The sequence below is a fragment of the Lactuca sativa genome, chromosome 8 (genome assembly GCF_002870075.4).
Source record: "Lactuca sativa cultivar Salinas chromosome 8, Lsat_Salinas_v11, whole genome shotgun sequence".
Lineage (NCBI taxonomy): Eukaryota > Viridiplantae > Streptophyta > Magnoliopsida > Asterales > Asteraceae > Lactuca > Lactuca sativa.
The window spans coordinates 275,808,614-275,824,909 of NC_056630.2; the positions used below are offsets into that span (position 1 = coordinate 275,808,614).

The 16,296-nt window shown below is 34.2% G+C and overlaps 1 non-coding gene across 1 annotated transcript; it reads left to right on the plus strand.

Moving 5' to 3' along the window:
- The first annotated feature begins 10,581 nt into the window (after nt 1-10,581).
- Nucleotides 10,582-10,688, plus strand: LOC111902128 (small nucleolar RNA R71). Its single transcript, XR_002853684.1, has one exon. It is a non-coding gene; the product is annotated as a small nucleolar RNA R71 (small nucleolar RNA).
- Nucleotides 10,689-16,296: the final 5,608 nt, after the last annotated feature.

Here is a 16,296-nt window from a genome sequence, read left to right on the forward strand (position 1 = left end):
TTGTAAATTCTGAAACAGCCTCTGCTAGTTCTTTAACTCACCAAATCAAACATACCGACGGAACCGCTAAACATAAAAACCTTTTGAATGGAGAAAATTCCTCTTATGAGGATGGTAGTACTTCTGTACCAATTGCTTTTCCTACAATGAGTTCATCAATTGTTGGGAAAACTAGTCTGGGACAAAAATACTCCAAGAAACAACAAACAAGCAAAAAATCCATTCAAGTCACGAAAACCCCACTTATCAAGCCAAACGTTTTTGACAACCAACCACAGAAACCAGTTCAACCCTATGTTATACCTCAAAAACAGGTTTCCAAACAAAAACCTTTTGAAAACCACTTTCAAGATATTACTTTTAGTCATTCAAGAAACTTTCAAAAACCATCACGTCATAAAGTTTCAAACCATCATCATCAAAAATCTTTTCAAAACCGCATTCACATCCCAGATATGAAGAAAGCTTTTCAAACAAACCTTCACATCTACGATATCTTTCACCAAATAATAGATCTTATCAACCCACAGGTTTTCAAAAACAAATCACATTATGGGTAAACTTGATAAATCAAATCAAACCTCAACCATTCCATCCTCATGAACCAAACTCTTACAACAACGCGAAGTTAAATGCTAGAAAATCATTAAGCAAAGAACCCAAAATAACATTTGACAAACTAGGACCCATTCAGATTTGGGTACCTAAACTTTCTGTTTGATTGCAGGTACTTAATGCTGGAGAACCCAATGATGATACATGGTATATTGATAGTGGTTGCTCCAAGCATATGACATGAAACTGGAACTACCTACGTGACTTCAAACCTACACAAACCAATCAAGATGTTACCTTCGGCAACAACATGACATGAAATATCAAGGGTTATGGAAACATAACAAATGGTAATTTCACCATAAAGAAAGTTGCCTTTGTCGATGACCTGAACACAACCTCATTAGTGTTTCTCAACTATGTGATAACAATCTTGAAGTTTATTTCACCAAACAACAAAGCTTGATCATGGACGCCAAAACCAAAGATGTTATAGTTGATTTTGATCGTGACGGAAATATGTATCCACTTGAAATGGATCTTATCTATGGTAAACCAGATATATGTATGCTATCTAAAGCCCCAACAGATATTAGTTCGTTATGGCACCGCCGCCTTTCCCATCTAAACTTTGGGTACATCAACAAACTAATCACCGATGATCTTGTTCGAGGGCTACCACTTCTGAAGCTTGATAACGAAACCTTTTGTGTCGCATGTGAAAAAGGAAAACTTTCGAAATCCACTCACAAAAGCATCTCAGAATCTAGTGTATCCGAATCATTAGAATTGTTGCATATAGACCTTTGTGGCCCTGCAAAAACCCAAACCATATAAGGGAAGAAGTACATTCTCATTGTCGTTGATGGTTTCTCGTGCTTTACTTGGGTTTTTTCTTAAGACTAAAATCAGAAGCACCTGAAGAGATGATCAACTTCATCAAACAAATCGAGCTCAAACTCAAACGACCTGTTCGAAGAATCCGAAGTGATAATGGTTTAGAGTTCAAAAACAAGACTCTAGACTCATTTCTCAAAGACAAAGGAATTGAACATAACTTCTCAGCGCCATACACTCCACAACAGAATGGTGTTTTCGAAAGAAGGAACTGAACTCGATGTGAAGCTGCAAGATCAATGCTTATCTTCACTATTCTGCCACAATACTTCTGGGCAGAAGCAATAGCCACAACTTGCTACACTCAAAATCGTTCCTTAATCCATGAACATCTTCATAAAACACCATATGAAGTCACTAACAACCGAAAGCCAAACATCAAATTTTTCCATATTTTTGGTTGTCAATGCTTTGTAAAGAGCAATAAAGATCACCTTTCAAAACTTGAATCAAGGTCGGGCGAAGGATTTTCCTTGGTTACTCATTTTCCACAGCTATTTATCGAGTACTGAACAAACGTACCAGAGTAGTTGAAGAAAGTACCGATGTTCATTTCGGTGAATTTTATGTCAGGAAATTGGATCGTGAACATTTTGGTTCTAAAATGATTGAAAATATTTTCAAAATCCAATTCAACAAACACTTTCTCCTAACATAGACATTGAAATCGATCTTGATTTACTTTTTAAACAACCAAAAACCGCTTACAATTCTGAACTTCTAACTACTTCAATTGACCCTACAGGAACACCTAGTGAAGTTATTACACAAACAAACCAAAATGATACAGATCAATTTGAGGGGGAACCACCAACACATACTTACTCTTTGGAACAAACACCAAATCCTCCTTTGATCACCCAAGCCCCAAATATCCAAAACAATCTTGATGCATCATTTATGGGGGAACCTTCAAACCTATTCCAAGATGAAACACCCGGAGAAGAACAATGGAATACTGAAACTCCAATTATTATAGCGGAAGAGAACCGCTTAATAAAGTGGACCAGAAATCATCTAACAGACCAAATCATCGGAGATCCAAACTCAGGCATTCAGATTAGAGACGCATCCACAAATGAATGTTTATTTGGAGCCTTCTTATCCATGACTAAACCCAAAACCATACATTCTGCTATAAAATATCTAGACTGGGTAAAAGCTATGCAACAAGAGCTAGCAGAATTTGAAAGAAACGACGTATGGAATCTTGTTCCTACTCCACCCGATGTTACTGTTATAGGTTCAAGATGGGTATACAGAAACAAGACTGACGGTCAAGGAATCATTTGTAGAAAGAAGGCACGTCTTGAAGTCAAAGGATATTCACAACAAGAAGGAATCAACTACGATGAAACATATGCTCTAGTTGCCAAAATTGAAGCAATCTGCATCTTTCTTTCATATGCTGCATATAAGAATTTCAAAGTATTCCAAATGGACGTTAAATGTGCATTCTTACACGGAGAGATAGATCGCGAAGTATACATTCAACAACCACATAGTTTCGAAGATCCTAAATTTCCAGATCACAGCTTTAAATTGCAGACAGTTGTCTATGGCCTGAAAGAAGCACCCCGAGCTTGGTATGCTACGTTGTCAACCTTTCTCGAAGAATCAGGTTTTAAAAGAGGTTTAATCAATCAAACCCTCTTTCGTAATATCTTTAATAAACATCTGTTAATCATACAAATATATGTTGATGACATTATTTTCAGTTCTACTGATGAATCTTTAAGTGTTAAGTTTGCAGATTTAATGAAGAGCAAATTTGAAATAAGCATGATTGGGGAGATGACTAATTTTCTTGGACTTCAAATCAAACAGTCAACTGATGGCATTTTCATCAACCAAGAGAATTATGTCAAACTATTTAATTAATTTTTTAATTTATGAACCCAAGAGTTACACCTTTTAATTAAAAGAGTTTCTTAATTTGAGACTTTTCAAATACCAAAACTTGAGGGCAAGTTTTGTAACTCCTAAAAAACATTTGATTTCCATAAATTATGATTTTAATGTGTTTTTTATGGAAAAACTTTTCATGTTCCATAACTTTAGGACAAGTTATGGGGGACTTTAAAAACATTTAAGATCAAATATTTCAATTAACAAAATAATCAAATAATTTATCTATGATCAAGTTAAACTTATAAGTCAAGATAATTCATATCAACAAGAAATTAGCCTAATCATATAAACTAATACAAATCTTGAAATTTTGACAATTATCTTTTAATTGAATAAGCATGCTCATTACCATATCTATAAAAATCACATTTTATGAACTAAAACATTTTGTGGTAATGATCCTAATCTAAAACAGGCCAAAAAAAAACCTGACACTACAAGAAAAAAGGCCTTTTACGACGCTCATTGCGCGTCGTAAAACGCTCAGACGACGCGCAAATGCGCGTCAAGGAAGGCCCTGTCATAAAGAGAGACGACGCGCATTTACGACGCTCATTTACGACGCGCATTTACGACACGCAATGCGTATCAAGGAAGGCCCTGTCATAAAGGAAGACGACACGCATTCGCATGTCGTAACCTTACGACGCGCGTGTTAATGACACGCAGTGCGTATCAAGAAAGGCCATGTCATAAATGAAGATGACACACATTTTTGCGTATCATAATTTTAAATGTTTAAAAAAAATATTTTTAATAGATTTACTAATTTTCAAATTAAATTTGAATTTAATGCCTCATAATAGAAAATAAAATATCATATACAAAAAATATAATCCATTTCATAAAATTTAATGTCATATACAAATAATCATTCCAATAGTAAGTAAATGTAACACCTTGCCAATATTGCATAATATTTATTATTGAAAACAAAACATGTACAACATTAAAAGAAACCCTTGAATAAATTCTCCTTTGACAATCACCTTTGACAATTTTCTTTCTAAAAGAATAACCTGAATGCAAGAACTTTGAGAGGCTGCAAGGCACTAATATGTCAAATTTGTTTGTCTGCATGTTTTCAGCCAAATATAGGAAATTTCAGGAGTATGTATACATGTCATTTACATATATATATATATATATATATATATATATATATATATATATATATATTGACATAACATAAAGCATACATTGACATAACATAACTAATTCCAAACAATTCAAACATGACAAAGGGAAAACAAAGGTGGCATACCTGATGCATTCACCCTCATCTTACAAGAAACCCTGCATTTGCTTCAAGCATATCAGAAACCTTCATAAACTGAAGCACAAAATTATTCCATGTCTTTGTACACAATAAAGTCAAATTTCTGAAAATATCTGAAAAAAACTTTCTTGGACACAACAATTAATTGGCAGTGAGCAACTGATGCCTCCACCAGATCAGCCGCTAGTTCTACAAAACCTGTAGAGAAAAATTCACACGAATTGACCTTTTTCAGCATGATACAACAACACATATGGATATGAATCATGAAGCCAAACCAAGCCAAACCTTTTTCTGGATTCTCAAACTTGGCTAACCGTTGACCACAGCTAACAGCTAACACATATGGTGAAATGACTTATTTACCCCTTACAGACAGCTAAAACCAAGGCCATCACCTATTGTTAAAATGAACTTCTAACTGCAGAATATGTTAAAAAAACTCATAACATTCCTATACTCCCTTTTCATTTAAGGCTTGACTTGTAGTCAAACATCAATGAAGTTTCATTGTATAAGATAAGTTCTTAATACTAATTATCTAGTTTTACATCCTTAATTAAGTATTACCTTTTAATATCTCGGAAAATGGAGGTAAGATAGGAGGGTCTTGATTCTGCAACCAAAGAATAATTATCAAAACAAATTTTGAACAGTTGAAAAGTAATATAAAAAATAAATACAAAAGATGACTTTCTTTCAGTATTAAGCAATATAAAAAGAAAACCTATAGATGAGAAGCAACCAATAATATTATGGATAAAGAGTTAAGAGTTCGATCTTTTGAACTGTTAATATCATGTGCTTTTGCCCATGCTTTCATTTTCATAGATAGATTTTATCATTAGTAGTCGAAATATATTCTGTTTACATTGCTATAATCAGGTATCCATAATATAAATATCTTGCGAGTATTTTAATAGCAAATAAAATACATGTCTTTTTTCTAAAAACAAAATCTTCATGTTAAAGAATATCCTAATTATAGCAATGTAATTTCAAAGTACACTGCTATAATAACCATGACAACAAATGACCATGTCTATTACGTCGAGCATTTCCCATGGCATTTTTTATCCCAATTTATTATATATATATATATATATATATATATATATATATATATATATATATATATATATATATATATTTTAGTAACTTAAATTTTGATTTTCCATATAATAATTGCATTTCAATGATTGATTGTGGTTGTTTTTTTAGTTTATTCATTTTATATTTCATTATAGAATATCATCATTTTTTCATTAATTTACACATAAAGAATAAAACATTTTACATATAATTTGAATAAACTATTATTAAGAATGTCCCCCGTATCTTCAAAACATTTAACATATTAATTTGAATAAAATCATTATAAAGTTAAACACAAATCATATAAATGTGTTTATTAATAACTATTTTAAAAGAATTGATTAATGATTATGAATTTCAACTATCAACATTGTCTATTTTGACAACCGTGGTTTCCACGGGTTATAATCTAGTACAGAAATATAATAAAACAATTTTATTTCTTTAAAAGGGTATTCTGGTCATTCTTCTATCAAAAAAATATTATTTACAAAACAACATACTTTGAATGTTTCGTTCCATTCCAAACCAACCCAGCATGGTATACTGAATGGTAATGACCTACAACCATTAACGACTCCTTTTAAGGGTATTTTGGGCATCTTTTTCTTAAATAATATGGTTTACAAAGGAGGAAGCATACCTTCAAAATGCAAAAGGAAGAACGCATGGTAAAAGTTGACATCATCTCAGATTTAGAGATGACACCCAAATATTGATCCTCATCTACAGGATATCCCAAAACTAAAGCACCCAAAACAGAACAAGCAACAAGTTTAAAATTAAATTCAAAATACATTGCATAATATTCATATATTAACAGATTTTTACCTCATATTGGGCAAGGAACATACCAGATGTGAGCTGGGTTGTGAGTTCTTGAAAATGGTATATAATTTGCTCAATAAAAAAGGTCAATGTAAAGTTCAACTCTATTTGGATTTGTTGCATTTCGTATGGGCTCTGGTAAGAAATGACAGTAATTACACCAACTTATTCCCTCAAAAAAAGGTGGTTATCCAAATAAACATTTGGTCAAATGTCGGGATAACTGGCAAAAGAATATCTTATAAACTCTTAGCTTCTTGTTCCAAATGACTAGTACTCATCAACCCCATTGGTCCAGGCAAACCCTACATATTATACCACAACCAAGGGTTAATAATAATTAATAATATATAAAAGATAAGATAAAAAGTAATCAATAAAAAAATATCAACACTCGGAATCAATGATTCCACAGGTAAAAAAAACTTACATTGGAATCAGAACGCTGCAAAGGGCTTCTGGAATCAGCTCTACCATGGGAATAGGGTGATGATGTTGATGCTTTCTCATTTCCTCCTCCTTTAGGGCTTCTGCTTCTAGAAGGTGACCTACTCCTACGTGGAGGAGACCTGCTTCTGTGTAATCCATCAGTTTATTGACACATCACATGATAAGGGCATTCTAGTCTTTTCAACACTAGTACTTCTATGTAAGTAACAAACACATATAGAATAGTGAATAGTCCATCAGGTTCCTAATAAACATCAACTTTAAACAGACAAACAAAACTTTTTACGGATGCTATTTTTAATGATAAGGGCATTTACGTCTTTTTACCTTAGAACACATATTTAGCAATAATTTACTTATAAACATAATATTCAACAACATATTTCATTTAGAAGTACAATTGCAGCAATATATATTTCATTTATAAACAGAATTCCAGCAATATATTTTTATAAAGTCAGTTCCAGCAACATTTTTCATGATTCCATAATTCAAAATACCAAAATACACATATTGTAGAAGAGAAGAAGAGAAGAAAATCATGAAAAATACCAACATTTTTCATGATTCCATAATTCAAAATACCAAAATACAAATATTCACTATCTGATACATGAATACTAGCATTGCCATTGCCCAAAACCATTCTCAATAACTAATAGAATAACAGTAGAAGAGAAGAAGAGAAGAAAAGCAGAAATTGACAAGTGTATTAATGGAAGTCGATGAATCAAACCAATTGTCGGGCTATCTAGTAACTAATAGAATAACTTATATTCCATAACAGAGAACTGTAGAAGAGAAGAGAAGAAGAAAAACAGAAATCGATTTGATGTTACAGTGGAACATCTAATTGAAGAAGATGAAGTTTATTGTCACAGGGTCTGATTTAATAAGCAAACATGGTACTTGGTATCGAGGAATCAAACCAATTACTGAAGCGTTTTTTTTTTCTGAGTCGATACTTTTTGGAATCGTCATCATAGTTCCCGCTCAATCCCCCAATCGCCGACCCAATCGACGAAATCGCTGACCCAATCGACGAATTGTTGCAATCCAATTCGTCAGAAACGCGTCCCCATCATCGTACAAATTGATTGCTCGGATCGCGAATGAGCCGTACCTGAGGCCGTTTCGCATGGCGTTCGGATCGACACTGTACCCCGTTTGGGTACGAAACGTTCAAAACGTGGTATGTGACCACATGAGCGACTCATGTGACTATGGTCCTACTTCTGTAACGATCTTTGTCCCTTCCATAATACCTGTCCCTGCTACTGCTGCGACTTATCCTCCTGTAGCCCTTGTATTCATCTCTATACCTGGAACTACATTGGATAAACATCAACTCCAATACAAGGGTAGAATGGTCAAAACTACATTCTCATCATACCTTGGTCTAGGACTTCGGCTCCTTAATCCACCCTTCAGCTTTTCTACTGATTCTAGTATCCTTCCCTTGTGACTAAAACAAGAATAAAAGCAACCACATTAGTCTGCTTTACAGAGAGATATGAAGTCGAGACGAAAAGACGAGATTGACCCATCTGGTAATAAACGGACTCGGGAAGCTGAACAAAATGACCCGAGATTGACCCATCTAGTAACAACGCTATTGATGCCATTCCTTCCATTTTCGACTGTTCATCCTCCTTCCTCTACAACTACTTCTTCACCATCTTCTATTTTTTCTGTATTTAGACTTGAGAGTATAATTAGGGCTTTTTCTAATAATTTCAACATCGAGTGGGAGATATGGTGGTTCCAGTAGGTAGAAGTGAGGGAAGAAGTAAGCAGCAGTCAATGTCGGGAGGGGGAAGGAAGGAGCGTCCAGGGCAAGAGGGAAAGGAGAAAAAAAAGGAAGGCGGGATTTTTAATTTTTTCAGAATTTCATTTCCCCCTACTGTTAAAGGATGGAACGTGCGTTCCATTAAAAATTATAAAGCGACATCCTTAGACAACGCGCATTTTATTATAGGTGCCCTTCGTGTTTTTTTTAGACACTAATTTAAGGGCGCGCAATAATGCGTGTCTTCTATCCTTAAATTTTTTGAAGAGATGACATTTTTCTAATGTCACTCTCCTTTGCGTAACATAGATCAATGAGCGTCGTATTTTGCGCGTCGTAAAAGGCCTTTTTTCTTGTAGTGTGAAAATCTGCCATCATAAGCATCAACTCGTCGAGTGCATGAACATGACTCGCCGAGTTGACCTTATACTGAGTGTAATCATTGAGTCAGCCAGTGGACCCGACGAGTTCATCAGTTAGAGGCCAAAAAATCAATTTTTTCAACTTTGAAAATTAAGCCATGCATCAAATATAATAGAAAACAATCATAGGCTCTGATACCACTATTGGGTTTTGTATACTACAACATCCTATGGTGCACATACAACCCTAAATGCTTTGGATCTATGTTTTCTCTAAATATACATGCAATATTGTTTCCAAAGCATAAATCCTACAACTAGCATACAATTGACTAATCAACATAAAAGTGAGTTACAGAATTACCACTTTGTTTTAGTTTGTAGTTTTGGCCATTAAGAACTTCGCACCCCAAATGTGATGCCTCAAACAGTTCACAACACACCCTTGAACAATTGGATGAGTTGAGAGAGATTACTAATCACACAAGTCGGTTATGAACTCCAAGAACACTTGTTGTAACCGATTTTAGCCATGGGGTTATGCACATATATATATATATATATATATATATATATATATATATATATATAGATATATATATATATATATATATATATATATATATATATATATATATATATATATATATGAATCCAAGAGTCATGGGTAAACCCTAATCCATACACTTTGGGTTATGATCCATATTCTGTGTGGACTAACTCTTCATGGAAAATTACATAAGCTTAGCCCATCATGGATCAATAGCCTGAACCACATATATATATATATATATATATATATATATATATATATATATATATATATATATATATATATATATATATAAAATTGATTTACATAATCAGTCCCCGTTAATTTAATTAGTCTCTTTTGATCACCAAATTAGTTCCAAATTAATTTTTGATCAATACTAATTAAATAATATGATTTCATATTAAGATATTAGAACTTGTAATATATTAATAAATCATAAGTTACCTCTTACTCAAATATCCATCCTCAAATTGTCCTGGTGATATGCAACCCGAAATGGACCATGCTATTCTCGGGTCAAGTACATACCAATTATAGTTATGGGCATAGACACCTAATCCAATAGTTATCACATCCCACATGAATGGAATGGATGGATTAGTCCATCTTTGTCATCCTAAGATTCATGCTATCCAACTTGGCCATTACTGTTGGCATGTCATCAGAAGAGGCATTCATCGCCCCTATATTTGTGTTATTTTGAGGATTATGATATTCACTTGATTGTTTAGAGAATTCCTCGATCAAGCCATTCATTATAGCTGGTAATTTCTTCATGAGTGGTCCTTGGGAATCAAGGAGCTGCCTGGTTGTTACATTTACCCCATCATAGAAAATGGAGACCTAATGTTGCACATTAATGTTATTCTTAGGGCAATTTCTCAGTAAGCCCTTGATTCTCTCCCATGTGTCATAAAGTGATTCGCCTCCTAGTTGTTCAAAATTAGTAATGGTTTTCTTTAACTTTGTCGCTTTTGATGGTGGGAAAAATTGTTGTATGAACTCTTCACGCATCTTCGGCCATGTTGTTATTGATCCTGGAGGGAGTGCCTTCAACCAATCCTTCGCATATCTTTTGAATGTAACCAGTAGCATCCTTGGTAGCATGGTCTCGTGTGGCACATTTGGTACCAGCATCTGAAGGATAATGTCAAAGAAGGTGATCCAATCAAGAAACATGTTCATGAATTTGATGATGAGAGAAATGTCTTGTTGCTCGTGGTGTCAGAGCTCGTTCTGCTATCAAAAACTCTTTTCCATATGATATCTATGACTTCGTTCAAAATTGTCGATCAGCCAAGGAGATGATGAATACGTTGACCGTTGTCTATAAAGGCACTGATCAAGTAAAGGCTTTTAACAAAAACAATCTCAATTGTCGATATGCACATTTCTTTCAGCAAAAGAATGAGACGCTTGTTTAGGTCTTAAATCGCTTTAATATCTTGGTGAATGATATGCCTCATCTTAATATGTACAAAACTAGAAACTCCTAGGTTTTTAAGTTTCTTGACTCACTGAACGATAGTTAGGAACATCATTTACATGTTTTGAAGAACAGTGAAAAAATCACAACCATGGATATGGCTTCCTTATTTGGTAAACTTCATAATCATGAAGAAACAAATATCTTGAGAATGGAGATCATGCAAGATACTTACAAAGACATATCCATTGTTCTCTACTCGAAGAAGTCTCCTCAGAATAGCAACAATGACATCTTTGATGAAACTGATGGTGAAGCCATGATAGTTAATTGTTATATTAGCATAAATGATAAGTAAACCTCTGGACTCAAAAGGTTTCTACAAAGATCAGACTGAACAACATCCAAGGGTTTTGAAACCCGAAGAAAATTTGCTACTAAAAAGAAAGAAGGACTCAAGTGTTTTATTTGTGGTGGAGCTGATCACTTTGCTGGAGATTATAAGTCCAAAAGAGTTGCTACTAATGAAGATTATGAAACAAAATACAAGAAGTTATTGGCATCAATGAAGAGACAGAATATTGATGTAAAGATCTTAGTTGCCGATGTTGAGAATTGGGTAGATGACAAAGAATCATCTAATAAGGATGAAGGAATGGACATGTTTTTGATGGCTCACACTGATATTCTAGTCGCTAATAAAGAATGAAAAAGATCCAGTACTTTTGATGCTGATTTGGCCAAAGTTGTTATGGACTCAAAGCGACATGTTTAGGATTCCTTGTCTTTGTATCAGGTAAATTACTTCATCACTTACTCTGAAAAAGAACAATGATCATTTTTAACTATCTATGTCAGCATCTCTCAAAGGTTAATCAAGGAAAACACTCCCAGGTTAGAGATTGACATATTAATGGAAAGTTTGTCTGTCATTGAAAATACTCTTACTTTAACAAACACTAAAGTTACAAATCTATCTCTTACTAATATTGATCTTCATTCTAATAAAGATAGAGCAAAGATCCATGTTGGAAAACTTCATAGGTATTCTAAAGAGTTAGGCTCACTCTCATCATAAGTTAAATGAAATCATAGATTCCATAATACATGATCAGTGTAAAAAAACTGAAGGTTGTTGTATTGATGAAGCTGTCCATATTTATAAACAAATTAAAACTGAACAAAATTTTCCTTCCTCTCAAGATCTCAAAGAAGATTTTAAGTCTATTTTAGTCACTCATTCTTAAATCAATCTCTCATTGTTAAATACTACTCGACTAGCCTTGGTGGTGTCACTTTTTGCACTACCCATCTAACTGCCTTGGATCTTTCATGAGATAAAATCTCTAGATCGTTTAGATCTTTCACAGGTAAATCAATGAAGAACAAACAACTAAATCAATCAAGACGATGAACACAATATATAATCAATATAATGCTTATGATTCAAATGTAGTCACGCCTCAGCAGAGCTCGATTAAGAACTTCCACTATAGAAGCGAGCTAGGGTTTACAATACTATAATGAGAATTATAAAAGCGTTAAAACAAAGGATGCATGCATGCACCTTAAATACTAAAATCCTAGAATAAAATAATGCAAGGTTGGACAGGCCCAAACCGGTTACAAAACTGGGCTAAAAGGAACGAGCCCAAGACGCAACATCATGATCCCAACAATCTCCCTCTTTGTGTTAATTGGGGCGAGACCTTCACTTCGGTTTATTTACAGCAGCTCGCTTCACCACCTTGAACATGTTGGGTTTTGAGCATTCTAACACTTCCTAAGTGTACATGCAACCCTAAATACCTTGGATCTATGTTTTCTCTATTATACATGCAAATAAGAACTTCCAAGGTATTATCCTAATCTAGCATACAAAACAATAATGTAACAAGATAGAATACATACCTCTTGATGTAGAAAGTCTTCATGAAGCTTGAGTGCTTAGTGCCCCAAGTGTGACACCTCAAATGGAATCACAATCATCAAAACACTTAGAATGACTTGAGAGAATTCTACACTCACCAAAATCGGCTAGCCCTTTCTTGAATACTACTAGTGGCCGATTTTTCCTCAATAATAAGATGCTTATATAGTTACACAATTAGGGTAAACTCTTAATTGTCATGGCTTTCCATTTCCTTGGATCCATGGGTACAAATACACCATGGAGCATCCATGGACCATCCTATGGGTTTTAGCCCAACTTGATTATCCATGGAGCATTAGCCCACTATACAAGTATGGATGATTTACACAATCAACCCATATATTTAATTAGTCTTCTTTTGATCACTTAATTAATACTAGATTAATTCTTGATCAATACTAATTAAATAATCTCATTATTCTTATTATTAATATACTAGAACTTATAATATATTAATAACCATAAGTGTCTTATTTCTCTCATTATAGTCTATCCAAGTGCATGATGGTATGCAACCCAAATGGACCATGCCGGGTCGGGTCAAGTCTTACCAATTATAGTTATGGACTTAGACATTAATCCAACAGTCTCCCACTTGGATAAGTCTAAAACTATTATTGCGTATGACTTCAGGAACCAACCGGGAATCGTAGCTCTCAAAAGCTTCTGTCGAACTCTGACCTTGTCGATGAACTCTGACCTTTGTCAATGACTTGTCCATTAGATAAGGGATCATATATTCCTCCATTCTAGATATCATATGGACTGAGACATGGATTATAATCATTCTCTCTGTCCATTTGTTGTTTCCCGATTTCCGATTTATGACGACTGACTAATTGAACAAATCAAATCAGTCCTGGCCCGGCCGAGCACTTCCATTTGTCATCATCAAATCATCGAGGGGCCCACAAATATCGCTTTTATCCCGAAGGTAAAAGGAACGGATAAACTTCGACTCATATGGCTTGTTCTACTATTTGTTGAATCATACACAAAGGCACGTTTTATAGCACCGAGTTACCAAATGCGTTTTCGTGCTATCAATGTACTATCAACTCATAGTAACAACTCATATCTCTAGGTTTGAAGAATATATGATATTATCGTCTCATGATCACTCGTGATAAAATCCATGAAGTGATTCCAATGAGCGCGGGTTGAATCCAATACTCAGAACTTATGAGCACTCATGATTGTTGTAGCCTTGTCCAACACCTTAGACCTCTACAACCCATCATGACAGTCTTAATTTATATCTACTTCCAAAATATGACTGACTGTGGATGGTTTGAATAACTTAGTCATTCCGGAAGAATAACCCAGTTTATTCGGGAAGTCAAAACATGCAAAGTGAAACACAATAATAATTGAATCCAATATGGTATCAACCCTTTGAACATAAATAAAACACCTTTTATTTATCACCATATGATTAAACATTATTCATTGTACACTGTTTCAGCTATCAACTTTATTCTTGAATTTAAAACAATAGTTGTCCCATGCTCCAAGCATGTACACTATGTTTTTTTTTCAAAACACTAGTCATGCCACACACCAAGTATGCATACTATGTTTTTCTATGATCTTTACTTTGTGAACTAGATCAATTGAACATAACTTCAATGATTCTCTTTTCACACCCCCAAATCCTTACTGCAAATGCAAGAATTCCAAATTCATGCCATTTACTGAAATCTGTTAGATTCTAAACTTATATACATTGATCCTCTTGTAATGATTATGCACAAAGTCAGAAAGACTTGACAACAATCATTACAGAGTATTCCAAAGGAGATTAGCTCCTTGGAAACATCCTTCTTGCATTAAGTTTCCTAATCTTAAACAGATTGAAAATTCTAACTTTGAAACATTTCCAGATTCCATTTTGACTATCACTTCTGAACAAGAGTTGCCTCCTTACAGACTATGTCAATATGGTCCTTCCAGAATTATCACTATACTTCCAATTGTCCTTGAGCAACCAATCTTTGGTAAACCTTAGATTGTCCTCGACAATTGTTTAATCCTTTTAGTCATATCCAGTTCTAAACCTTTTCCCTTCTTAATTCCCCAGGCATTTGGAAAATTTTAGAACGGATGAATATAGCACATGTAATCGATCCTATATCCGAAGCATATGGGACACGATTCATGATGTCTTACATAAAGACTAAACCAGTCTTTTGCTATAATATTTCCATTTCAATTTGCCAAGTTCTCATAATTCAGATTATGAAAAGGGATGCCGTAATCATAATCGAATTTTAGAACGCAAATAATGGACCCATATACAAAATTTCCTTATGTTGAGCCATTCCAACATGAAATTCATATATATCCTTGACTAAATGATAAAAACCTCACGATCTAAGCTTATAGATTTGAGATGAAGCATAATTTCCTCTCCCTTAATTATAGCAAAACAACTTTTTCCCAATTGAAACTTTTGTTTTCTATAATTAACATTGCTAACTTGCAATACTTATCATAATTATCATGCTCCCACTAACATGATGATTATTAGCATAACACTTATGCTCCCACTAGCTTTGACATGTACTCAGAAATCAGCTGGACTTCTAGAAATCAATACTTCATTGACCAAAGTTCAGATTTCTGATGCTAGATTGTTTTGATAAAGTTGTATCAAAATCATACACCTTCCCTTAGATAGCACACTTGTGAGTCTAAACAATTATGAAGAGGTATGCCGTAATCATAATGGTTAGACCTTTTTGCCACTTCTCACAAGTCCAGGTTAGTGTGCCGGTTAACCACACGCGCTCCACTAACGACTTTGAGAATGCAAATATCACAATTGCTATCTAGATAAAATCTACTTAGTGAAAGTGTTTCCTCACCATCATTTTCATGAATCGGAGAGAAACCTTATGACACTTAGATTTATATGGTGTATGAGTTCCTACCCATATGAATTTTCAAACCATAATCACAAGACAAAGATAATGACAAATCCAAAACCATATGGATTAAACTCAATCTTAACTTCTTGCCACCTGGCAGCTCAAGGGCCTGCCATTGCTTCCAAGTTGTTATGCAACAAACTGAGAACTCTAAGAACTCATATGCAAAGCCAACTTTAACTGGAATGGGCACAGATATGTCAACACAATAGATTATAAACCTCAAATTGTGTGCTAGAGAAGAACTTTAGGTTTTATTCTTGATTAGTTCTTGAGACTTTCAAG